At 32.7% G+C, this 24,618-nt stretch overlaps 1 protein-coding gene and 1 long non-coding RNA gene across 6 annotated transcripts in view; one reads left to right on the top strand and one right to left on the bottom strand.

The window, feature by feature from the left end:
- LOC141458380 (acyl-CoA Delta-9 desaturase-like) overlaps window positions 1-24,618 on the bottom strand; it is a 98,723-nt gene that overhangs the window by 25,680 nt on the left and 48,425 nt on the right. The gene's annotated exons all lie outside the window — the stretch shown is intronic.
- The window catches only part of LOC141458386 (uncharacterized), a 94,334-nt gene that overhangs the window by 22,178 nt on the left and 47,538 nt on the right, over window positions 1-24,618 (top strand). The window contains exons 1-5 of one of the 5 annotated variants that reach the window (XR_012460911.1): window positions 2,146-2,940; window positions 3,027-3,175; window positions 8,043-8,186; window positions 16,144-16,267; window positions 19,223-19,384. This is a non-coding gene — a long non-coding RNA (uncharacterized lncRNA). Of the gene's footprint in view, window positions 1-2,145; window positions 2,941-3,026; window positions 3,176-8,042; window positions 8,187-12,393; window positions 13,314-16,143; window positions 16,268-19,222; window positions 19,385-24,618 lie in introns of those variants that run through there. The other 4 variants (XR_012460912.1, XR_012460909.1, XR_012460910.1 and 1 more) reach the window with 4 other exon arrangements.

Below are 24,618 nucleotides of genomic sequence, written 5' to 3'. Positions count from 1 at the left end.
GAAAATCGCATTTCCTGTGTAACCAAACATACAACTAATCTCAGGAAACATTGCATTTAATCTGAAATACGAGGGTCGTTTGAAAAGTCCTGCAAAGTCAGAGAGATAGCACTACTGGCGCGTATCGAGGTTATGTTTAGTTAGTAGCATCTCTTGGAAGAACACACACCAAGTTTCAGCCAGATCGGTCTATTTCTTTGTGTTTGGCATTCGTTTGAATCGAGGAAGTCGAGTGATTTTCAAAAAATGGACGAAAAAGAATTTCGTGTGTTGATTAAACACTACTAAAGAGAAGCTTGATAAACATTATGGTGACTCTGCACCTTCGATTAGAACAGTTTATAAGTGGTTTCAAAATTTTCGGAGTGGCCATATGGGCACAAGTGACGCTGAACGTTCTGGACGCCCTGTTGAGGTTACTACTCCAGAAATCATTGATAAAATCCATGATATGGTGATGGATGACAGAAGAGTGAAGGTGCGTGAGATTGCTAGTGCTGTGGGCATCTCGAATGAACGGGTACATAATATTTTGCATCAACATTTGGACATGACAAAGCTATCCGCAAGATGGGTGCCGCGATTGCTCACGCTTGACCAAAAACGAAATCGTGTGAAGTGTTGCAAGGACGGTTTGCAGCTGTTCCAGAAGAATCCGCAGGACTTTAAGCGTCGTTTCGTCACTGTGGATGAAACATGGATACATCACTACACTCCTGAGACCAAAGAACAATCTAAACAATGGGTTACCAAGGGGGAATCTGCGCCAAAAAAGGCGAAGACCGTTCCTTCGGCCGGAAAGATTATGGCGACTGTCTTTTGGGATTCGCAAGGAATAATCCTCATCGTCTATCTGGAAAAGGGTAAAACTATTACAGGTGCATATTATTCATCGTTATTGGACCGTTTGAAAACCGAGCTGCAAGAAAAACGCCCACGATTGGCCCACAAAAAAGTCCTTTTCCATCACGACAACGCACCAGCTCACACCTCAGCAGTTGTGGTCGCAAAATTAATGGAAATAGGGTTCCAACTCGTTTCACATCCCCCTATTCTCCAGACTTGGCTCCCTCGGACTACTATTTGTTCCCCAATATGAAGAAATGGCTGGCGGGAAAAAGATTTTATTCAAACGAGGAGGTGATTGCAGAAACGAATGGCTATTTTTCAGGACAAATCCTATTATTCGTAAGGGATCAACAAACTAGAGCAGCGTTGGACGAAGTGTATAAGCCTAAAAGGAGACTATGTTGAAAAATAAAAAAGGTTTACCCCCAAAAATTAAGTAGTTTTTATTTTTGCACGGACTTTTCAAACGACCCTCGTAACTCTCAGATCAATGATTCAACAATCTACTTTCTTATTGAAGTACTTATAATTGTATTTACGAACGAAAATAGAAATAGTGTTTACTAAAAAATTAATATTTTATTTAAACGTAAATTTTATAAATACTCCACTAAAATGTAATATAAAAAATTGAATTATATATATTCTTTTAATATAAGTCAACTTTACAAATAATTAATAAAGTTTATTATAACTGCTTATAAACGGGGTTAAAATTAAAAAATAACCTCTTCAAGCTTCTAACTTATTTTCGAGGCCGCCATATGTAATGTTTACATGAACGGTTAAAACGCCCACAGTCCATTCCACTTGGGTTTTCGATCGCAACGCTCGCAAGCAAGTGGAACGGCCAAAACCGCGGTCGTGAGCGTGGTCGTTGTGTGGTCGCTTAGGCTGGAAACATAGTGGAGCGGCGAGCAAAGCGGCGCTGATAGCGAAGAGCGAAGCGGCGAAATCAAACACAAGTTATCATATGGGACCGCGCATAGTGGCGAGCAAAGCGAAGATAGAGCAACTCTATCTATTTCTAGTTTTTGTTTTTGCCGCTTTGCTCTTCGCTATCATCGCCGCTTTGCGCGCCGCTCCACTATGTTTCCAGCCTTAGTGGAACGCACCGTAAAAGTACTAAGAATCAATACGTCATTAAACTACAAAACTACCAGTAAAAGTAGGTGAAAGATTATTGTACACACAATTCTCGGAGTCAAATCTCCTTAATGTGATCTGCAAATTTACGCCTTCACAAAAAAAAAAAGCCCTCCAAATAAGTCTCTCCAAACAAAGCCTTTGACATTAATTAATTTAAGTTTTGTAAAACTCTTTCACTTTTTCACAGAGAGAGATGAAAGAAATTTAATGAAGTTCCCCTGAACTACAACAACAACAATGGTGACTGGCACACTTTTTCTAGTTTAGTTTCTCTTTTATCTTTCTCTCCCCCTTGTGATGTCTTAATGAACTATTCTTTCAGTCGGATGTTCCAAATTTTTTTCTCTTAATTAGTGTCATCGTAACGTACAGTTTGTTGTTGACTCTTACATACCTTACTTTAATGTTTTCTGTTTTGTTTTTAAAACTTCAACAAGCGAACCTTCAATATATAACTGGATAATTATAAACAATTGTTTAAATTCAGTATATTAAAGCGAAGAATATAATTCTTCGTAGTAGCCTAAATAAATATTTAATATATTTGTGAATTTAAATGTCCCCTTCTGTGAATTTATTAAGAATTACCTTAACAGACTTTAGGTTACTAAACTGTTACTGTAAGGTTACTAGAATGTTGTTTACAAATGTATTCAGTGATTGAATTATTTATATTTTTATTTGAAAACAAAATTTCCTCGCAGGTAGAAGGTAAAAAAGATTAATATCAATTTCAATCATTATTTTTTTATTTTATTTTTGTATTGACTAGAATTCGAACTAGAGACTATGTAATCTACATGGCTGTGGAACATATTACAGTTTAGAAACAGATTACAATTTACATTGATTTGATGATGTAACACATAGTTTTATTGTTTACGTTACATTTATTAACAATTGTAATTTGTTAACACATCAATTGTGGTAATTCCCTCTGAGGTAAACATATTGTAATTGTTAATAATTTTCTACAGAAGATCTTAACGTTGGTACGCTGATAAGTTTTTATTTTTTTTTTTTTTCAGTGAGTGTAATATTTTTGCTGTTTTACAATGTTCAAATTCAATTAATTAACTCAAAATTGATGCGAATAGCCTCTTTCAAGTAAACCAGTCTTTGAAGCCAAATTAATTCAAATATAAAAGAGGATTAGTTAAGTTAAAAAGTGACTAAGGTAAGTCAAGTTTTGTAAGAAGATTAAAGATAAATTCTTCTTCCTAAATAAAGATAAAATAAAATTTGGTAACTTAAAAAACATTATCAAGAATTTTTCGTAAATATTTAAGTAAATTTTGGAAAACATTTTCCGTACATTTTTATAACAAACGTGATTTAGTCAATACTGGGGAAATCGGAAAAGTTAGTTCTAATTTTAAACCGGATTCTAGACAAATGTGTGGCAAGTGTTAAATATAAAGAGAAATTTACTTTCCTTCATGTACTCAAAATTAAAATTTTATCTTGGTTAAACTTTCTCAAAATTATGTGTAAACAAACATTTTAACGAATGATTATTGTATTCCTAGATCGGTTTCGGCTTTTCATCCATCCTTAGGATATAGATTAGAGACAGTTGGTGATTTAATTCTGCTAGTGTAACTTAAGTGAAGTCAAAATCTCTAAACCAGTGGTTCCCAAACTTTTTTTACCCATGGACCCCTTTTTATAGTTAAAACTTGCCCACGGACCCCAAAGTGAAAAAGCTACATAAATGCGTAGTATAAAAATTACAAATTTAAAAAAGCATTTTGTTGAAGAAGTATTTATTGAAATTATAACTTTTGTTTAAAATAAAATCTAACAAAATTAATAATTTGGATGAACGTGATGAGATGTTATGAGTGTATTTATATCCGGCTCAATGTTTGTGAGTAGCAACCGCAAATCCCCACGAGTAATCTTTGGATCAGGTCTGCATGAAGAGCCGTTAAGTGTTCGACAGTAAGCTACCAAATCTTCATCTCTATTTTGCAATTTCAAAAGATCTGGAAACTGAGAACGTTCTCCTCTTCCCAAGTTTTGTTGTTACAGAAAACGTTTTGCAACAAACGCAGATATTACGCTTTTAGTTTTGATTAAATCTAATTGGTCACCTTGTTAGTTTCTAATTTCCATAATAATAATAATGGATCACAGTTTTATTATTTTATATTGAACCTTGCGCGGACCCCCTGACGTTGTTCAGGGACCCCCAAATCAATTTTAATTTTCCACGGACCCCCTGAATGATACCGGGGACCCCAGGGGGTCCGTAGGGACCACTTTGGGAACCACTGCTCTAAACCAATCTGATTAATCTAAAAAATAATGGATGGAATACCAATACCGGTTAGGGGATACCATAAAAATCCGAGGTACTACAGATAAAATCAAATCATGTTATGCAGCACTGCGGAACTTACCATATTTTTAACGAAATTTAAATCCAGAGCAATACAGTGTGGCTGTTATACGAGACATGTTAAAAATAATTCAATCTCATATTTGTTTAATTGTAAGTGTTCATTTAATACCATCTCATTGATAAAAAAAAATAATAACTGATAACTAAGCCTACCTAATAAATATAAAGAAAGAATAGGGGCAGGTGTTGGTCTAGTGGTTTAAGGGTGTGGCTTTGTGAGTGGGAGATCCCCAGTTCGAATCCCGCGTATTTATTTACTTTTTATTTGTTGGAAAAAATTGGTTCCGCCCCCGCCCACGACACCTAATTGGTAGTTGGATGTTAAGCCCCGCCTCAAAAAAAAAATAGGGGATTACTTTACTTTTTGAAGAAAGAAGAAGAAAAAATAATAAAGTCCGAACATCTTATGATTTTATCTTAACGAAATCTATATGACAATTTGTGCTACAAAATTTATTCAGAAATTGTTGGACACTTTCGCTTAATAGATTTTTCAAGATTTTTGGGAAGAAATTTAAATGATTCAGTAAAGTGGAATTTCTAATTGGAACTGCTTGGATGATTTTGTCCATCCATAAAAGCCGTTATTACCAGGTCCCATATGGTAGCGGCGATTCGAAAAAGAAAATTTTTTACTTCTTGTGATTTTGAGTTACTGCTACTCACAACATATCCTAAGTTTGTGAAAATCTCGTTTTTCAATCTCAGGGGGGGGGGGCTCTCCAAACAGATATTTCTGCAGAAAACTTAGATAATCCGCACGATCGCAATAGGTACCTTCTATTGTAGAGTAAGAGAAAGTATAAAAAAAATAAAAATTAATTATACTAGGTTTGTTTGTCTAAGCTCATTTTTATGTAAACCTTTAGTATAATTTTGTTTTGTCTATTTTTAAACCAAATTATTACACAATCAAAGTGAAATTTGCACAAATATTCATCGTACAAAATAATAACTATTTATTTATTATTTTAACTTATTAAAACTGAATAATTTCCATTTTCAGAATGAACAAATCTTAAGTTTGTTATTGCCTCTTATATTTGATAATTGGAACAAATTATAATTGAGTTACTGAAAAACCAAGGTTTTAGACTGATCAAATTAAAATATAGTAATTAAAACTGTCCGGTAGGACAGTTGTATAAGGGTTGATCGTCAAAAAGTGCACGAAAAAGCGTAACGTTAAAAAACACCCAACTTTGACAATTTTTTTCTCTTTTTCTATAAAAGATAAAATTCCCAAATTTTCTTTAAAATATAGAGCAAACCCTCCTTTATAACTGAAATTTTTTGCAACCACCCAGACCTAATAGATTTCGAGAAAAAAGTTGCTGAAAATGAGCAAAAACGGCATTTTCAGAAATTGTTGTTGTTCTTGTTCTTCTTCTTCTTCTTCTTGTTGTTGTTACCTTTTTTGTAAACTACGTAGCGCCTAAACGCGTGAACCGATTTTCATAAATGAGGTGTCATTCGATTCGGAATTTTATGTAGATGTGCCTTTTGGGGGTCTCGACGCTGTACACCGAATGGGAGAGGAGTTAGCCCCCTTTATGTAAGGCCCCCTTCAAAATTATTATTACTAATTACTCTGTAAATCTTAGCCCGATTTTGATAAAATTTGGTAGGATGATGGGGTTAGGGCTCCCCTATGTAACATTAAAGCGACGATCTGCTCTTACACTAGTTAAGGGGAAGTATAGCAATCGTTTCAAATTATCGACACGTGAACTGATTTTCATGAATGAAGTGTCATTCGAATCGAAATTTTGTACAGATTTGCACTTTAAGTCTCGTCGCTATGCCTCATATGGAGGGGAGTTTGCCCCACCCAAGTAAGGCCGTTTCTAAAACTATTATTACCAATATTTCTATAACGCTTTGTCCGATTTTGATAAAATTTAGCACGAAGAAGTGATTAAAGCTCCTCTACATGGCTGTGAAGTGCCATCATGCTCTTACACCTACTAAGAGGAAGTACTGCAATCGTTAAAATTATCAATGGGTGAACCTATTTACATTAATGAATTGTCGTTCGATTCAAAATCTTTGCCTCTTTGCCTTTTAGGGAGAAGTACTGTAATCGCCCGTTTATTTTTCTTACTCCTCTTAAAAGGAAGGTCTGAAATCGCAGTTTAAATTTGCTTTTTACGTACAAATACCTTCCTATTTTATATAAAAAGGCTTTCTCAAAAAAATGGTTATTGAGGATGGTTTGGGGACCGCAACTATAATCATTCTTTAAAAAGATCTCTCCAGTGGTAGTTACGGTTCCTACTTAACACCTTATCAGGTTATAATGATAGAATTGCTTATTCCAAATTTTAAAAAAACAGTAAAGCAGATATGTAACTTAGCAAAATAGACAAAAATGAAAATCTATCCAAAAGGTACAAAAATCTCCTTAACAAAAACTTACAGTTTAAAAAGTTAAGTATAAGGGTTGATTAAACGCCAAAAGGTACACAAATCAGCATGTACCCAACATTTCATTCAAGCTTAGTTGATATAATTTAAGTAATTTTGCTGCATTAACTTTTCCTTCACATTTTTTAGAATTTATTAGATGTCACAGACCCTTATGCTGGCCATTTTCATCTACAAAATATTTGTTCAAGTAGCACTGTAGATTGACTTTAATATCTATTAATCTATAATAATCAAACTATTAATTACAGGTTAAAAAGAAAACGTTATAAAAAATAAAAAAAATTACGAGGCTACAAAATTTAAAAACTTTTTTAAAAAAATGCTTACACCAACATACATCAATGATTTCGATTATTTTATTTTTAATAAAAATCGTCGGTTTAAGTTCATTCTTCGATTAAAGTAATTGTTATTTTATGTAGTAGTCAAACGTTTATAATAATAGGTAATAATTATCTGGCTCTATCGCAAATAATATAGTTTTCTTCAATCACACTCTCAATGTAGCTGTTCTTCTCACAATGTTATATATATGTTATGTAATATAAAATAAATAAGTATTGCATACTTTTAGGACAGCTAATTATTCCAGTATTTTACTATAAGTAAAATTAAATTACAATTGAGAAATGAATAATTGTTGTTGAATAATCTACTTGTTATAACTGTGTGTTATTTGTGCTCACGAATATTTCGGTAAGACGAATTCAAGTCTGAAATATTGTTTTAAATCCTCCGTGATTCAAATTTAAACAGTAGCCGACTCTAACTTAGTCTTTTTCTACTTTAACATGCATGTATATGTGACGACTTCAGAATAAAGGGCATATTAAAGATAAATCAGAAGAATAATTTGGAATAGAGTTAAAATAAAGTACCTATTTAAAAACGAAGATATAATATACATTTTATCATAATTATAACCAAATAATATTATGAACGAACTGGCCAGCATAAGGGTCTGTGACATCTAATAAATTCTAAAAAATGTGAAGGAAAAGTTAATGCAGCAAAATTACTTAAATTATATCAACTAAGCTTGAATGAAATGTTGGGTACTTGCTGATTTGTGTACCTTTTGGCGTTTAATCAACCCTTATACTTAACTTTTTAAACTGTAAGTTTTTGTTAAGGAGATTATAACATAAAGTTTACCTTCCGAATTGTTTAACAAACCAAAAGATTATAAATTTGTGTTTCTTTCCAGATTCCTGTAGTATCGTACATCATGATGGCTGCATTTATGTTAAAAATAAAGAAGTGGCATAACCTTCTTCAGGGAGGTTTCTATACTCTTATTTCTGCTGTAAAAACAGTTGTTTGGAATGATGTTACTTACTTCTAGGTGAAGGTGAGACCAGTTTTTGATTTATTTATTTTTTTAATCTGATGCTTTAATACAGTGATGAGCCAACTCCAGCCCAGTGAAAGGTTCAATCCGGCCAGTCAGATATTTTATAATAATAATTAAAAATAACAATTATACTTGCGAATGTAAAAATTCAAGTTTTTAATACGAGTTGAAAAATTGGGGTTACATTGCGAATTTAAACTGTGAAGTAGCGAAACCTTAACTGCTGCTGTCAATTATTTGAATTCCAATCTAATGATCATCTCAATTATTTTGTAAATGATCCAAAATTAGAGTTCTACAAAGGCTTGCCGAAATCCAGTTTTTCAAATTTATTATCTAATGCTCAGAGAATTTGTGCAATGCTTGCATCTTTAATATATCATTACTTTTTCCAATGATAAAACTTAGAAAAAGCTGTGTCAAGAAATAGTGTTGACGAATGAACACCTTAGTTCACTCGTAAGAATAACTACATCCCAATTTGGACCAATAGTGAGCTGTAAAAAGCTCCTAGAAGCAAACAAAAAAAATCTGAGAGCAGCTATAATTTTGACTTTTGTATTTTGAATTTTGTAGAGTATTTGGCTTACTCTATAAAGCCTAAATATAAACGTCCCTGATATTTTTCACGTACACGTTATTACGATCCCATACCTGCATTTCTATTCAGCGAACCTTAACAGAATAATATCAGTAAACATTCATTTCTGACAAGATTGCATATATGTACAGTTATTTTTATAATGTTTATGATAAACAAAACTTGTCCAGCAATCAGCGCTGTTAATGAAGAAACAAACAGATTAGCGATATAAAAGTTACTATTTGTCATTCAAGTGTTACAAACGTAGGTAGAAACCATTTTGTCGTTAATGCTAAATGTGGGAAAAATAATTATGTACTACAAGTTTTAGAAAGACAACAATGTTTTTATTTAACTTCAACTTAAAATTAATCCGAGTCTAATTTAATTTTATTTAAAATATTAATTTCTGATTAGTGAATGTAAAAGGTAATTATTAGTATGAGTGACTTATCCTGTTACATTAAATTTAGCTATGTTAACTAGATTGGGCAATCAGTTTGCAAATAACTTTAGAACATCCGTTTGTGATAATTAAGGAACTTTCTATCACTATAATGAAATCTCGGAACCAATAAGGGTGACAAATTTTGAAATGTGTCACAAATATTCCATTTGGAGTTCTTGGGGCTTTCTAAAAAAAAAATGGTTCTTGAATATACAACAACAAACCCATGATTGAAACTTAAAAACTGGTCTGCAAAATTGACCTTTCAACTGATTCTTTTTTTTAAAAAACTTTTATTTATTGAAATTTTCAACTGCACGTGTTATGTAAGATAAAATAATATCAGGAATTTGGATCGAAGAAGCTCCCTGTGGTGTCGCTCCATTATCTATATGCAGTACTATACTGCTCTCATGATGAAGAGTAGATCGCTGGGCCATCTTCTCTTCAATATTCTTTGAGGATTACCTGGTATTGCGGAAGAAGATAAGTGTTCGATTAGAGGGTTAGGATGAGCTGATGTAGAGGAATGAAATTTGAGAAAACGTGTTTTCGCAAGATCTTTAACGAAAGGGATTTTGAGATCATTATGGATGGTGAGGTTAGAAATAACTATAGAACGGAGCGTTAAGAAGTTTACGAAGTATTTTTGACTGTAAAGGCTGGATGCGCATTGAGTTGAAACGGTTTAGTCGATCTCCATACTTCGATGCCATATGACTAAATAGATTGCAATAGCTATATGTGTCTTTTGCTATTTAGGTTGAGTTAGATCGTTCGTCAAGTAGTCTGGCGAGAAGTTTGTAGCATTGGTTAGTTTCTTGTCTTTTCAGTCTAGTATGGGGATTCCGTGTCAACCGTTTGGTCTAGGTACTATGTCCACAGTTGGTACAGAAGTTTGGTTGATCATCCCCGTAGGGGGAAGTGGATTAACCACTTCTTCAGAGTACTTGGCGCCCCTGCGGATATCCCAGCCAAACAACATGAACATGAGCAACATATACTGTTACACCCAAATACATTTACACAGTACACATAGGGAATAGTCATCTGTACAAGGTGGAGGGCTTATTAGCTCGGAACCGTTGTGCAGATTGTGTCAGAATGAGGTGGAAACGGCCTCTGGTTGTTCGATTGCGTTGCATTTGATTGCAATCGAGTGATTGTAATTGAACTAGTAGGGAAAGCCCTCCACCTCTTTAGTAGACGAGGTTTCGTCTACGAGATCCAAAGGAGAGGGCACAATAAGCCTCTTGTGGCTGCGGTGTCATAGGTCTTACTCCGATAACTAATCTAATCTTGGTTGATGAAATTAGGAGGCATGATTTTTCGTCTAACTTTAAATACTATATATTTTGATTTGGTAAACAATAGTTTTGATTCGCCATTTGTTAAGCCAGTCCTGTAAGTGATTAAGGTGATTATTTTTTAATATTTAATTAGTTATTCATCGTTACTGGACCGTTTGAAAACCGAGCTGCAAGAAAAACGCCCACGATTGGCCCACAAAAAAGTCCTTTTCCATCACGACAACGCACCAGCTCACACCTCACAGCAGTTGTGGTCGCAAAATTAATGGAAATAGGGTTCCAACTCGTTTCACATCCCCCCTATTCTCCAGACTTGGCTCCCTCGGACTACTATTTGTTCCCCAATATGAAGCAATGGCTGGCGGGAAAAAGGATTTTATTCAAACGAGGAGGTGATTGCAGAAACGAATGGCTATTTTTCAGACTTGGACAAATCCTATTATTCGGAAGGGATCAACAAACTAGAGCAGCGTTGGACGAAGTGTATAAGCCTAAAAGGAGACTATGTTGAAAAATAAAAAAGGTTTACCCCAAAAAATTAAGTAGTTTTTATTTTTGCACGGACTTTTCAAACGACCCTCGTAAATAACATTTGGGCAAGTCTATGACAATTTACTCAGAACTATTGTTGTGGCAAACTCTGTAAATAGTAGCCTTAAATAGTTCTTACTAATTAGTTAACTCTTAATAAGTGATTAGATGTGTGAACTATGGGAATAGAAGCTAGTCAACAAATCCAGTTACATGCTGAAGCTTTCTGTAAAGGTTGTTTTTATCGCTAATCCTCTTTAAAATTTATCTGGAAGTGTGCTTGAAGAATTAGATTAGGAAATGCAAATAAAATGGACGTTTTGAATAAGAACGGGTCCCTTATTTTTAAATCTATACTTTTTGCAGATGATTTTAGTACTAGTACAAAACAAAAAATGTGAGCCTAAAATAAACTTAGATTAACCATTTACATAATTGCGTTTTTTTAAAGTAAGTAGCTTTAAATACCGATGGCTTTTCGACTCAACTAGGCAAAATAAGCAGGCTTGTTAGCCGAGAAAGGCTATGGTTATTTTATTTTAAAAAAAAGCATGATAATATATACCATGAAACTGAAACAAAGTTTGTTCAACTATCTCCATAACAATATGCACTTTCAGTCTGTGTGGTACATTTGTGCACATTGAAAAGAATATTCTTATAATGAATAACATGTAGTATGAAGAATGGGTAAACTCGACTGAAACAACAGCCACTTTTATTGTGAAGCAAACTCATCTATACGTAGTTGTAAGTTTTACAGAATTCTTTACAATTTCTTTACAATTAAATAATCAATACTTTTTAAAAGTTGCTTTGCAAACTCATCATTCTTGGCAACTTTTTAATTTTTTTAATTTTATTATTTATTTTTTTATCTACTTATTTTTGAATAGCAATAAAAAATAACTGCGAAAAGAGTATAACGGTATTGTAGAAGTAAGTACATAACCGTAGTGAGAATGCTACCGGCAGGGCATTACTAGCGTTCAGGTGTCCAGTTAACCTGGTTATTACCAAACTTACAGCAGAACATTATTCTTCAATTTATACTTTATTTTGTAGCAAACAAAAATTACAATTTTAGCATATAAGTTTGAGATTACCTCAAATTTCGTTTCTGATAATGTGTATGGTTTAACATTTTCAAACTTCTTGTTTTCAATGTGCTGTTTTTTCGTTGTTGAGTTTACAGATATGTCAGCTGTGAGGGGGCTCCCCTTGAATACAAACAAGTTAAAAAAAAAAAACAAATAAGAAAAACGGTTAACCGAAATCAACATTTAACTGACTCGACATAATATTATTTTTATTTTATTTTTAATGATTCAGGGCGCATCATTGCATCTGAGGTTATTGGCGCCCGAAGCTTGTTTCAATGCACTGCCGGAATCTGGACTGTGTTCTCTCGTTGCAGGCAACTGTCAATCACTGGACAATGAGCTGTAAAGAAGCTCCTAGAAAGAGGGGGGAAAAAAATCTAAGGGCCAGCAGCTGGATTCGAACCTGGGATCTCCGCGTGGGAATCCAATACGCTAACCGCATAGCTAATCCTTTCTTTGATATTGTATATTAGTATATTATTTTTTTAGGTTTTCTCGAAGACGGTTTTGTACGATTTTCTTTATACTTTGTAAACTAATTGCATTTTTGTAGATCTGTAATTTTTTGTAATAAATATTTTTCTTGAAAACGGTTTTGTACGATTTTCTTTATACTTTGTAAACTAATAGTATTTTTGTAGATCTGTAATTTTTTGTAATAAATATTTTTCTAGAAATCGGTTTTGTACGATTTTCTTTATACTTTGTAAACTAATAGTATTTTTGTAGATCTGTAATTTTTTGTAATAAATATTTTTCTAGAAAACGGTTTTGTACGATTTTCTTTATACTTTGTAAACTAATAGTATTTTTGTAGATCTGTAATTTTTTGTAATAAATATTTATCTAGAAAACGGTTTTGTACGATTTTCTTTATACTTTGTAAACTAATAGTATTTTTGTAGATCTGTAATTTTTTGTAATAAATATTTTTCTAGAAAACGGTTTTGTACGATTTTCTTTATACTTTGTAAACTAATAGTATTTTTGTAGATCTGTAATTTTTTGTAATAAATATTTTTCTAGAAAACGGTTTTGTACGATTTTCTTTATACTTTGTAAACTAATAGTATTTTTGTAGATCTGTAATTTTTTGTAATAAATATTTTTCTAGAAAAAATATCATGAAGGCATTTCTTGACGAGATGGTAGGTTATGTCACTTCTTTAAAAAAATAAGAAGTGATCACCTGTTAAATATTAATAAGAATTAAATATCTAACCATAATTTAAAGAAAATTGGCTAATCGGGAAAACTTGATAGTGTTTTTTAGTATTTAAAGTTCATTTTCTTGAAGAGGGTTCCCATTATGTATTTTTTTTGTTTTTTGGTCAAGTAAAAATTCTACTTTTAAAAAAAAATTAATTATGTTAACCAAATTATGATAAAAATCATGGAGTTCATAACAAATTTTTTTATTTAACTTTTTTTTAAAAGAAAACCATTGGCACAAAATATTTGAAACAGGAATTTGTAATTATAATGAGTCATGAAGTACCGTTCAAAAAGATATCTTCAAATTATTTTCGGTTTATATCATATGACTTTCACCTTTTAAAGCAGTGAAAGTACAATATTTGTGTCTACTTGGGCAGTATTTAGGGCTGATAACTGTGTTAACTACTGCAGTACATATTTCTAATTTCATTGTGGCATTTAAATAACGTTCATTATATATATATTCAGTAATAATTATTTAAGCATTCAAAATTACGACACCATGCAAGGAATATTTATTTTCTCATTATTAGGATAAAAATGTTAAATCCATTATTTGCCTTGTATAAATACTTTTTAACTCATTTTGCGTTATAAGCAACAATGATAACAATAAATAACATTCACACATATCAGAGTGGAGAAGTTACCCAGCGGTAACACTCCTATAACATTCTAAATTCTACTGACGCTCTTCATCAGAGAGGAGATCGCGAGGCCACTGTCTTTTAAGACGTCTGGAAGTGTTGTCTGGAAATGTTCTTGAAGATAGATGTTGTACAAGTGGATTGTGGTGAGATTCTAAGTTAAGATGGAATTTTCTGTATAATGTTTTAACAACTTGTGCGACGAAAGGCATGTTCAAGTTTGTGTGAATGGTTTGATTGGTGACGTACAAAGGAGCGTTTACTAAAGAGTGAAGAATTTTAGATTGCAAGGACCTGGATCCTTTGGAGATTTGAGCGTTTGGCTGAACCCCTCAGTTCGATGCCTTAAGCCCAGACTGAGCTTTAATATACTTACATATATAAGTCTTCTGTTGTCCAGAGTGAGTTTTGATCTGTTGCCTAATAGTCTTTTCAGTTGTCAGAAGCGTCTGTTGAGTTCTGTTCTCTTAAGTCGTGTATCAATACTAAAATGAAGTTTTGGTAGCTTTAATTATAAATAAGCCTATTGCCTATTTTTCAAGGCATACTTTAAGTCTAATTACCAGGTGCTCCGTGGACGGTGGCAACTAGTAAACATACTTTTACGACAAAGTTCTCATATTAAACATTAAATAAAATCCAAGGCCTAAGACCGGGAATCGAATCCAGTAACCAACAGTACATCTTAGCTTTGCAGGTCATCTAAAATATAAGTTTTGTTAAATCATTAATGGTTTCAAAGAAAATTCAAGATATTGCCCACTTATAATTAATAAGTGATGCTTTATCATGCACTTTTTGTTTTTTTTAATCTCTTGCATTCACACGTTGAAAATGTGGTTAGATCCCCGCAGTGTTGGATAATATATCTTTGATTTTATCCAGCGAAGCATGCATGTTTATTGTAACCCTGACCCTGCGTCGTTCTTTCGCTCACCATTAGAGGTTAGATTAATCAAGTTGTGAGTAGACAGTTAGATTTCATTTACTTTACAGTTTTAACACTGCACTTACTGACCCCTTTCAACTACTACACACTCATTGAGTAAAGTAATCACCTATTTTTTCAGGCGGGACTTAACGTCCAACTACCATTTACTAGGTGTCGTGGCCGGAGGCGACTAGCAAATGTACTTTACTGTAAATTTCTTTCATTAACCATTAAATAAAATCCAAGGCCTAAGACCGGGAATCGAACCCAGTACCACAATGCATATTAACTTTGCCGGTCTCGCCTCTTAACCCGCTCGGCTACCGTGGCGCCTACACACTCATTGATTCTTGCATTATACTTGTTCTAAAGGAACTTTCTTTTTCTCTATATGGATTTTATTACTTATCTTTATTTTCTCACAAGTGGTCCGGATGTTTTTTTTTCTCGATTAAATATGCACATGAGACTATAATTTTTACTCAATCATGTTAAGAAAAAAAGTTATTTTATATCATTAAGCTTGAGAATTGTAGTAAAAAAAAATGACTTACATCTGTCCTATCAGATTTGTTTTTTCTTTTCATTGTTAAAAACGCTTTCTATTCCATTTTTTACTGAAAGAATAATGGCTAACCCATTCACACTGTTAACAAAGTTCATTTAAAAAACTAATTTAAATACTATTACCTAATAATTAGTAATTACTTTATTCATTTATTGAACAAGTAATCAAGAAATAGGAATTTTTTTAACTATATAGAATTCTGATTATTCCACAAACAATTAATATTTTAATTTTGAACAATGATGTCACAACATTACGTTATTTAGTGGAACTAAAAATTAATTTAGTGATGATTTTTAATAGTTTTACGGATAAATTAACAGCACATAAGGAATTAATTAATTTAATATCCGTATTCAATTCTGTTTGTAAGGTTTTTGTTTTGTCATTATTTATTTACATAGATTTTTGTTTCTATCATCAGTGAATGATGATTCCTCATTAATTTTTCTTGTAATTTGAATATTCTATTTACTACCACACAATGCTAGGCAAAACTGAGATTGGCAAGAAAGCTGGCATGATAATGAGCACACCTTTATCTAAATTTTTGGAAAAATTTAAAAATATTCTTATTTAAAAGTAAATTTAATACTTTTTTTTTTTATTTTTAAGGTGCGAAAGACATTTGACTCCTTGTGCAGTCTCCACAGTATAGTGCTCCATCCTATAGGACTTCTTCTTCCAACAGTGATTATAAAAGATAAATCCAATTCGCGAAGAAAGGTAGTAAGATCTGGTATGTAACATCCTCGAAATTATTTTTGTACAGTAGCACATTACACTTCCATGTAGTGTTGTGATATACTCTAGCCAGTATATTCAGTCCAGGGTATCGATTATGTCTGTGCAACAAATAAATAGATTTTATCTTGTTTGAAAAGACGTACGAAGATGGACGCATCACTAAATTGATCGATAACGAAGATAAAACAAAAGTATAACAATAAAATCTCTGATTAACAATTCTAAAATTTTTTTTAAACCAAGAATAAGAAAAATATATATTAGGTTGGAAGAAAAGTTTTCCGATGGCAGATTTTTAAAATAGTGGTATCTCGACTAATACTTCTTCAATTTACTCGATAAATAAGCGCTTTTAGCGTAAGGACATCTTTGCCCAAATAAAAAGAGACAATTCGATTTATCTATCACTGTAAATAGGGTTATCCGGTATTTAACGAATCAAATTTCTACTAATCAGAAAGACATTGAGATGGTTGTAAAGGTGCTAATCAGATGGCGGAGTAGCCTGGGGAGTATGATGGATCAGGTCGAACATGAACTCCTCCAAATTGGTTCAATTTTTTGGTCATGTTGTGGTTCAAACTCTTTTGCGTTGATCTCTGGACGTGATGGCCCATCTATTTCGTCCCATTCTTGATAATATCTCACTGGATTCATTCACCGGTTTCCAAAAATGTAAAATGGATGACCCCAGCCTCCGACTACTGTACCATAATCACTTTAATTTTTTAAAAAAATTCTAGGATTCAATCAAATTTATACTCATAATTTGTAGTAAGGGAAAATCTTATGTGTTCCCGCCAGAATTTTATATTTTCAAGGGAAATTGATTTTAAGTTTGTCCTTCTTTTTTTTTCTGAAATGACATTTAGTGAAGTGCATTTACTGAAGGTGCAACTAAATTTGATTCAAATTCAACTTTGGAACTATTTGGTCCATTTAAATTGAAATAGCTTCAATACAGTAAATTAATCGCCAATTTTTTTCAGGCGGGGCATAACGTCCAACTACCAATTAGGTGTCGCGAGCAGAAGCTCATTCTTTACTATAAACATTTTTTTCTAACAAATAAAAAGTAGCCATACGCGGGATTCGAACTGGCGATCTCCTTATTACAAAGCCACACTCTTGACCACTAGACCATCACCCCTACTAGAGATATATATGTATATAAACAACAACAAAATTAATCTTTCAGACTGTTGTTGAAAGAGAATTCTTTAACTAACAAAAAAAAAAATTAGTCAACACACTATTTGTTAATTTAATAGTGCGCTAGTTTATATTTTGTATACTTTTTTTTTTTTTAAGGTCATTGGTTTACCTTGATCAAGACATTCGTTTAGATTACGAAACGTTAAAACTTTACCTCATAGACTGGTTATATTTTTATTAAAGCTTATCTTACATCATTTTAGATTCTTATATTGACAAAAAAAAGTTTTAATAGTTTTATGTATTTCATAACATAAAAATTTAAGGATTAATAAGAAATAAATTAAACTATTTTTGAATAATTAATACAGCATAAAGAGTGTGTCTTTTCTTGAGGTAATAAAATAAGAAATAATTATATTCAATATTAATGGATATTGTTTTCAAGCGGTATGTGTAACCTTAATCTTGCGTATGACAATGTTCGGTACCAATCAGTTGGTTTTTCAGAAACAGCCAATTGAAGGTCATTCAATTATTTCCTTTTTTTGTAGAAATAAGATGGAGTTTTGGGGAAAACTGAGGGAGAATTGTAACCTTACTTAGTTATTTCAAATGGATAACAGATGAAAACCTCCTATTTCTAGGCTTACTTCTAAAATTTCTAACTTAGGGTAATGAATATTATTACAGCATTATGATGGATCAAAGAGGTTGTTAAAGTTCCTAGGAATGAAACAGAAATCTGAATATGCAAGTTTGGAGTAAGCTACCCTCTTGGAGAACTTCTGATGATAACTTAGTGGGTTAGTGGTTTGGTGAATTAAGGCTCTTCTGTTAAGAGAACTACTGTACAAGTGATTTTTCGTCTCAGGGACAACGAGAGTCGTCTACACCTCCAACGTGGCGTCTCTTCTTAGTGGAATTTCAACACCTTTAGAGCACTTTAGGCCCTAGACTGCAGCTATGTGGATGTCCTACACCAGGGGTCCCCAAACTTTTTACCCAGGGGGCCAGTTCACTGTCCCTCAGACCGTTGGAAGGGCCGGACTATAAAACAAACTATTTTAAAGTAGAAAAAAACAGAACGGGAACAAATGGAATATTTCAAATAAAGAACAAGTAAATTTAAATCACCAAACTGCCCAGTATTTCTGTAGGAACTACGGGCCTGCTTTTGGCTAATGAGATGGTCACAATGTCCGGTTTAGTTATAGTGCTTTGCCTTTCTTCCTATTTCTGCTGTTATGTTTTCGGAGCCCGCGTCATCGGAAGTAGTACTGTACATGAGCGACGCAGCGCTTTGCGGCACCGCCACATATAGTGCTCCTCTCACTGTCCACCAATGAAAGAGATGCCCCTTCCGGAAGTGCGGCGAGGGCCAGATAAATGCCCTCAGGGGGCCGCATGTGCCCCGCGGGCCTTAGTTTGGGGCTCCCTGTCCTACACGATCTACCGCCATTAAGCGTTTATAGTAAGGATGAAGACAGGGAGATAATGTATAGCAGGCTCCTGCTAATCTTGTTCCTGCTCTTTTAAAATTTGGCGACATTCTTATTTCTTTGAATATAGAAATTCTTTTATTTTACCAGTTCTCTACAGATGAAATCCTTACTTCGAATTCGTTCTTTGTTTTCTTCAAGTTGCATTCAAATAATTACTACAAAAACAATCAGGATTATAGTGTACAATAGAGTTTGTAGGGGGCCTTACACGATCCCAAAATTTATTTTTAAGATTAAAAATCAGATTCAAATTATTATTAATATTTTTTTTATTTGTTTATTTCAAGTAAGACACGTCAACATCTGAGGTTAATGGCGCCCGGAGTATTTTTTCAGAACACTCCCTTGCCTCCGAACAATGTTCTCTCGTTACAGACAACACTACTATCCATCACCTGTAAGAAGCTCCCTAAAAAGAGAAAATCTTAACGGCCAGTTTCGAATTATTGGTAAGATTTGTTTTTCAGTAAAGAAAGAGATATAAAAGTGAAGGTTATTTTTAGAAGCTTTCATTTGCTAAAATAAAATTATTAACTTTAATTTATTACAGACATAATGTACTCCGAAATCATTTAGTGCATTTGCCAATAATAACTGACTTTCTCTAGATTTCGACATTAGGATTCTTTTATGACCGTTAGGTGTAGACTTTTATCGTTTAGAAAGACAGTAAATGATATTACTTTCTTCGAACCAAAATGGAACCCAGAGCAGAGTTGGGCAAAAATTCAATCAATTAAAAAACAATTGATTAAACCGAAATTTAATTTTAATCATGATTAAAATTAAAAAATTTAATCGGCCAAAATTAGTTGATTAAAATTAAATTCACTTTTAATTTAATCGGAATTTAATCATAACTAAAAATTAAGATTAAAATTGAAATTAAATAATCATAATTTTAATTGATTGAATTAAATTCCAAATTTAGTTTTAATCACTTTGGACGATTAAATTTTTAATTTAATCAAAATTTGAGAGATTAAATTTTTAAAACCAAACATTGCCAATGGTTAAACCAGAATCGGACCAATGCATCTTTATTTCGCCTAGCTGGTCCCTCTTCTCTATCAATATTATCACTTTTCCTAAACTTGGCACCTTCATTCTACCAGTCTGGTGTCTCATCTATACCATGTTGGTGACTCTCAAGACTTACATAGGACCACCTTACACTCACATTTAACCATGTTTACCACTCACTATACTTAGATAGTACCACCTTACACTCACATTTAACCATGTTGGCGAATCACTAGACTAAGATAGGACCACCTTACTCTCACATTTAACCATGTTTACCAATCACTAGACTTAGATAGGACCACTTTACAGTCACATTTAACCATGTTTACCACTCATTATACTTAGATAGGACCACCTTACTATCACATTTAACCAAGTTTACCACTCACTATACTTAGATAGGACTACCTTACACTCACATTTAACCTAGTTGGCGACTCAATAATGAACAGGGTGACCAGAGTTATGTGTTCCACCCATTTTTTTTTAAAACGGCGGGAAATTTCAAAAAATAGAAAACACGTATTTAATCAAATCTAGTTTTCTTCAGTAATTGACCCATTTTTTAAACCCCAATTTCCCCAGATACAGTATCGTAAGTTTTTTTCAAATGGAACAAACCAGATCTAGGCAGGCTAGAGCTATTCGATATTCCAGATCTTCGATTGAAGCCAAGGGATTAAGGTTACTGTACACTTTATTTTTTAGATATCCCCTCTGAAAATAGTCTATTGGGGTTAAATCCGTAGTTCGAGGTCAAAATCGAGCTCTTCTTGAACCGGATGATAACTGGGGATGAAAAGTAGATTACCTACGAAAACATCGTAAGGAAAAGGACATATTGTGAACCCGGAAAACCTAGCCCTTCCACCTGTAAACCTAATTTCACTCTGAATAAGAGAATGTTGTATATATAGTGGGACATTCGAGGACCTACACATTATGAGCTCTAAAACCGAACGAACAGCTAAATTCGGAGAAGTATTGTTAGAAATGCATAATTTAAAGACAGCAGTCCAACAAAAAGGCCGGCGATGTTCAATAGGAAGAACATCATACTGCATCATGATAATGCCAGGCCAAATGCTGCTTTAAAGACTCGTCTAAAAATTGCAGAACAAGGCTGGAAAATTCTGTCGTATCCACCATATCCCCCAAACATAGCACCCTCCGACTATCACTTGTTTTTGTCCTTACAAAATTTGTTGAAGGGCGAAACATTTAAAAATGAAGTAGACATCAAACAAATAATACATTTTTCAAAAATGAAATACATAAATTGCGCTCACGCTGGCGAGATATCATTAATAATAATGGCAATTATATTATTTAATAAAGTTTATTTATAAAGTTTATTGGTAAGAAAATATTGTATTTTCATTTATTCCAAAAACGGACAGAACTTTCCGGTAGACCGTATATAAGTCTAGTGAGTGGTAAACATGGTTAAATGTGAGTGTACGGTGGTCCTATATAAGACTATTTTTTTATTTCTTGTACACTTTGTTTTTCTCAATTATAAACTATAGTTATTTTGTGAACAGATCTAAAAAGGTAGAAGATATAAAGGGTTGAAAAAGTTTTGGGTCATGAAATTCTGTAAAATTATGGCCGTTCTATATCTCACACTGTGAACCACGTATTAATATGGAATTTTGTTCTCTTATACACTTTGTTTTTCTCTATTAAAAACTATAATTATTTTGTGCACAGATCTAAAAACGTAGAAGATATAAAGGGTTGAAAATTTTTTGGGTCATGAAATTCTGTAAAATTGTGGCCGTTCTAAATTTCCCACTGTTAACCACGTATTGATATGGAATTTTGTTCTCTTATACACTTTGTTTTTCTCAATTATAAACTATAGTTATTTTGTGCACAGATCTAAAAAGGTAGAAGATATAAAGGGTAGAAAATTTTTTGGGTCATAAAATTCTGTAAAATTGTGGCCGTTCTATATCTCCCTCTGTGAACCACGTATTGATATGGAATTCTGTTCTCTTGTACACTTTGTTTTTTTCAATTATAAACTATAGTTATTTTGTGCACAGATCTAAAAAGGTAGAAGATATAAAGGGTTGAAAATTTTTTGGGTCATGTAATTCTGTAAAATTATGGCCGTTCTATAACTCCCACTGTGAACCATGTATTGGTATGGAATTTTGTTCTCTTGTACACTTTGTTTTTCTTAATTATAAACTATAGTTATTTTGTGCACAGATCTAAAAAGGTAGAAGATATAAAGGGTTGAAAATGTTTTGGGTCATGAAATTCTGTAAAATTATGGCCGTTCTATATTTCACACTGTGAACCACGTATTAATATGGAATTTTGTTCTCTTATACACTTTGTTTTTCTCAATTATAAACTATAATTATTTTGTGCACAGATCTAAAAAGGTAGAAGATATAAAGGGTTGAAAATTTTTTGGGTCATGAAATTCTGTAAAATTGTGGCCGTTCTATATCTCCTTCTGTGAACCACGTATTGATATGGAATTTTGTTCTCATGTACACTTTGTTTTTCTCAATTATAAACTATAGTTATTTTGTGCACAGATCTAAAAAGGTAGAAGATATAAAGGGTTGAAAAAGTTTTGGGTCATGAAATTCTGTAAAATTATGGCCGTTCTATATCTCACACTGTGAACCACGTATTAATATGGAATTTTGTTCTCTTATACACTTTGTTTTTCTCTATTATAAACTATAATTATTTTGTGCACAGATCTAAAAACGTAGAAGATATAAAGGGTTGAAAATTTTTTGGGTCATGAAATTCTGTAAAATTGTGGCCGTTCTATATCTCACACTGTTAACCACGTATTGATATGGAATTTTGTTCTCTTATACACTTTGTTTTTCTCAATTATAAACTATAGTTATTTTGTGCACAGATCTAAAAAGGTAGAAGATATAAAGGGTAGAAAATTTTTTGGGTCATGAAATTCTGTAAAATTGTGGCCGTTCTATATCTCCCTCTGTGAACCACGTATTAATATGGAATTTTGTTCTCTTGTACACTTTGTTTTTTTCAATTATAAACTATAGTTATTTTGTGCACAGATCTAAAAAGGTAGAAGATATAAAGGGTTGAAAATGTTTTGGGTCATGTAATTCTGTAAAATTATGGTCGTTCTATAACTCCCACTGTGAACCATGTATTGGTATGGAATTTTGTTCTCTTGTACACTTTGTTTTTCTTAATTATAAACTATAGTTATTTTGTGCACAGATCTAAAAAGGTAGAAGATATAAAGGGTTGAAAATTTTTTGGGTCATGAAATTCTGTAAAATTGTGGCCGTTCTAAATTTCCCACTGTGAACCACGTATTGATATGGAACTGTGTTCTCTTTTACACTTTGTTTTTCTCAATTATAAACTATAGTTGTTTTGTGCACAGATCTATAAATGTAGAAGATATAAAGGGTTGAAAATTTTTTGGGTCATGAAATTCTGTAAAATTATGGCCGTTCTATATCTCCCACTGTGAACCATGTACTTGTATGAAATTTTGTTTTCTTGTACACTTTGTTTGTCTCAATTATAAACTATAGTTATTTTGTGCACAGATCTATAAATGTAGAAGATATAAAGGGTAGAAAATGTTTTGGGTCATGAAATTCTGTAAAATTATGGCCGTTCTATATCTCACAGTGTGAACCACGTATTAATATGGAATTTTGTTCTTTTATACACTTTGTTTTTCTCAATTATAAACAATAGTTATTTTGTGCACAGATCTAAAAAGATAGAAGATATAAAGGGTTGAAAATTTTTTGGGTCATGAAATTCTGTAAAATTGTGGCTGTTCTAAATTTCCCACTGTGAACCACGTATTGATATGGAACTTTGTTCTCTTATACACTTTGTTTTTCTCAATTATAAACTATAGTTATTTTGTGCACAGATCTATAAATGTAGAAGTTATAAAGGGTTGAAAATTTTTTGGGTCATGAATTTCAGTAAAATTGTGGCCGGTCTATATCTCCCACTGTAAACCACGTATTGATATGGAATTTTGTTCTCTTATACACTTTGTTTTTCTCAATTATAAACTATAGTTATTTTGTGCACAGATCTAAAAAGGTAGAAGATATAAAGTGTTGAAAATGTTTTGGGTCATGAAATTCTGTAAAATTATGGCCGTTCTATATCTCACACTGTGAACCACGTATTAATATGGAATTTTGTTCTCTTATACACTTTGTTTTTCTCAATTATAAACTATAATTATTTTGTGCACCGATCTAAAAAGGTAGAAGATATAAAGGGTTGAAAATTTTTTGGGTCATGAAATTCTGTAAAATTGTGGCCTTTCTAAATTTCCCACTGTAAACCACGTATTGATATGGAATTTCGTTTCCTTATACACTTTGTTTTTCTCAATTATAAACTATAGTTATTTTGTGCACAGATCTAAAAAGGTAGAAGATATAAAGTGTTGAAAATGTTTTGGGTCATGAAATTCTGTAAAATTATGGCCGTTCTATATCTCACACTGTGAACCACTTATTAATATGGAATTTTGTTCTCTTATACACTTTGTTTTTCTCAATTATAAACTATAGTTATTTTGTGCACAGATCTGAAAAGGTAGAAGATATAAAGGGTTGAAAATTTTTTGGGTCATGAAATTCTGTAAAATTGTGGCCGT

The sequence above is a fragment of the Rhodnius prolixus genome, unplaced genomic scaffold, assembly GCF_049639745.1.
Source record: "Rhodnius prolixus isolate KJV_2025 unplaced genomic scaffold, Rpr scaffold_5, whole genome shotgun sequence".
NCBI lineage: Eukaryota > Metazoa > Arthropoda > Insecta > Hemiptera > Reduviidae > Rhodnius > Rhodnius prolixus.
This window is presented reverse-complemented; position numbering and strand designations above follow the sequence as displayed.